Below are 3,486 nucleotides of genomic sequence, written 5' to 3' on the forward strand. Positions count from 1 at the left end.
TTCAATCGCCAAAAACGTCGTTTCCAAAAACCGCCCTCCCCTCCCTTGCAGCGTTACCGTTTTGCACTTTCCGCCTGAGAGCAGCGTCAAAAAGTTCGCCTGAGCAGCGTGATTTAGCCCGGGACTCCCGGGCTGAACGCTTATTTCCGTCGGCCGAAAAACGACTAAGTATTTTCGGGTATAGTGTACTATTGCCGAAAAACGACAGAGTCTTTTCGGGTATAGTGTACTATTTCGGTTTTTGCACTAAGTCCCTCAGGGGTATAGTGTACTATACTATGATGGTCAGATCACCTCCAGGCCCCAGGGGAGTGCTTTTCTGGGGTCAAACAGTGCACTGATGATGGGGGATTATTTCATTTTGCTCATTTTGGTGTTTTTTCACATTTTAACCCATTTTCACCCCTTTTGCTCACAACTTCGTACTACGGCCCGGAAAAACGACAGAGTCGATGGGTATAGTGTACTATTGCCGAAAAACGACAGAGTCTTTTCGGGTATAGTGTACTATTTCGGTTTTTGCACTAAGTCCCTCAGGGGTATAGTGTACTATACTATGATGGTCAGATCACCTCCAGGCCCCAGGGGAGTGCTTTTCTGGGGTCAAACAGTGCACTGATGATGGGGGATTATTTCATTTTGCTCATTTTGGTGTTTTTTCACATTTTAACCCATTTTCACCCCTTTTGCTCACAACTTCGTACTACGGCCCGGAAAAACGACAGAGTCGATGGGTATAGTGTACTATTGCCGAAAAACGACAGAGTCTTTTCGGGAATAGTGTACTATTTCGGTTTTTACTCTAAGTCCCTCAGGGGCATGGGGTGCTATACTATGATGGTCAGATCACCTCCAGGCCCCAGGGGAGTGCTTTTCTGGGGTCAAACAGTGCACTGATGATGGGGGATTATTTCATTTTGCTCATTTTGGTGTTTTTTCACATTTTAACCCATTTTCACCCCTTTTGCTCACAACTTCGTACTACGGCCCGGAAAAACGACAGAGTCGATGGGTATAGTGTACTATTGCCGAAAAACGACAGAGTCTTTTCGGGAATAGTGTACTATTTCGGTTTTTACTCTAAGTCCCTCAGGGGCATAGGGTGCTATACTCTGATGGTCAGATCACCTCCAGGCCCCAGGGGAGTGCTTTTCAGGGGTCAAACAGTGCACTGATGATAGGGGATTATTTCATTTTGCTCATTTTGGTGTTTTTTTTTTTTTTTTTTTTTTTTTTTTTCACATTTTAACCCATTTTAACCCATTTTGCTCACCCCGCACTCTGCCGCATATGAGGCCGGGGAAGGGCCACTCTGGCTGGGCATGGCCTCCGCTGAGCACCCCCTGGAGCCACTGGAGCCCCCGGAGGCCCTCCAGAGCCACCCCCCACTGTCCCCAGACTCACCCGGGGGAAGGGCCACTCTGGCTGGGCATGGTCTCCACCAAGCAGCCCCTGGAGCCCCCGGAGCACCTCCAGAGCCACCCCCCACTCTCCCCAGACTCTGCCCGGGGAAGGGCCACTCTGGCTGGGCATGGCCTCCACCGAGCACCCCCTGGAACCCCTGGAACCCCCGGAGGCCCTCCAGAGCCACCCCCCACTCTCCCCAGACTCACCCCGGGGAAGGGCCACTCTGGCTGGGCATGGTCTCCACCAAGCACCCCCTGGAGCCCCCGGAGCACCCCCAGAGCCACCCCCCACTCTCCCCAGACTCACCCCGGGGAAGGGACACTCTGGCTGGGCATGGTCTCCACCAAGCACCCCCTGGAGCCCCCGGAGCACCTCCAGAGCCACCCCCCACTCCTCCAGACTCACCCCGGGGAAGGGACACTCTGCCTGGGCATGGCCCCCACTGAGCACCCCCTGGAACCCCTGGAGCCCCCGGAGCACCTCCAGAGCCACCCCCCACTCTCCCCAGACTCTGCCCGGGGAAGGGCCACTCTGGCTGGGCATGGTCTCCACCAAGCACCCCCTGGAGCCCCCGGAGCACCCCCAGAGCCACCCCCCACTCTCCCCAGACTCACCCCGGGGAAGGGCCACTCTGGCTGGGCATGGCCTCCGCCGAGCACCCCCTGGAGCCCCCGGAGCACCCCCAGAGCCACCCCCCACTCACCCCAGACTCACCCCGGGGAAGGGACACTCTGGCTGGGCATGGCCTCCACCAAGCACCCCCTGGAGCCCCTGGAACCCCCGGAGGCCCTCCAGAGCCACCCCCCACTCTCCCCAGACCTCACCCCGGGGGAGGGCCACTCTGGCTGGGCATGGTCTCCACCAAGCACCCCCTGGAGCCCCCGGAGCACCTCCAGAGCCACCCCCCACTCCTCCAGACTCACCCCGGGGAAGGGACACTCTGGCTGGGCATGGCCCCCACCGAGCACCCCCTGGAGCCCCTGGAGCCCCCGGAGCACCCCCAGAGCCACCCCCCACTCTCCCCAGACTCACCCCGGGGAAGGGCCACTCTGGCTGGGCATGGCCTCCGCCGAGCACCCCCTGGAGCCCCCGGAGCACCCCCAGAGCCACCCCCCACTCACCCCAGACTCACCCCGGGGAAGGGACACTCTGGCTGGGCATGGCCTCCACCAAGCACCCCCTGGAGCCCCTGGAACCCCCGGAGGCCCTCCAGAGCCACCCCCCACTCTCCCCAGACTCACCCCGGGGGAGGGCCACTCTGGCTGGGCATGGTCTCCACCAAGCACCCCCTGGAGCCCCCGGAGCACCTCCAGAGCCACCCCCCCACTCCTCCAGACTCACCCCGGGGAAGGGACACTCTGGCTGGGCATGGCCCCCACCGAGCACCCCCTGGAGCCCCTGGAGCCCCCGGAGCACCTCCAGGGCCACCCCCCACTCCTCCAGACTCACCCCGGGGAAGGGACACTCTGGCTGGGCATGGCCTCCGCCGAGCACCCCCTGGAGCCCCCGGAGCACCCCCAGAGCCACCCCCCACTCTCCTCCAGACTCACCCCGGGGAAGGGACACTCTGGCTGGGCATGGCCTCCGCCGACCACCCCCTGGAACCCCTGGAGCCCCCGGAGCACCTCCAGAGCCACCCCCCACTCTCCCCAGACTCTGCCCGGGGAAGGGACACTCTGGCCGGGCATGCCTCCGCCGAGCACCCCCTGGAACCCCCGGAGGCCCTCCAGGGCCACCCCCCACTGTCCCCAGACTCACCCGGGGGAAGGGCCACTCTGGCTGGGCATGGTCTCCACCAAGCAGCCCCTGGAGCCCCCGGAGCACCTCCAGAGCCACCCCCCCACTCTCCCCAGACTCTGCCCGGGGAAGGGCCACTCTGGCTGGGCATGGCCTCCACCGAGCACCCCCTGGAACCCCTGGAACCCCTGGAACCCCCGGAGGCCCTCCAGAGCCACCCCCCACTCTCCCCAGACTCACCCCGGGGAAGGGCCACTCTGGCTGGGCATGGTCTCCACCAAGCACCCCCTGGAGCCCCCGGAGCACCCCCAGAGCCACCCCCCACTCTCCCCAGACTCACCC

The sequence above is a fragment of the Eucyclogobius newberryi genome, unplaced genomic scaffold (assembly GCF_026437365.1).
Source record: "Eucyclogobius newberryi isolate DKJ021-1_F unplaced genomic scaffold, fEucNew1.0.hap1 SCAF_180, whole genome shotgun sequence".
NCBI lineage: Eukaryota > Metazoa > Chordata > Actinopteri > Gobiiformes > Gobiidae > Eucyclogobius > Eucyclogobius newberryi.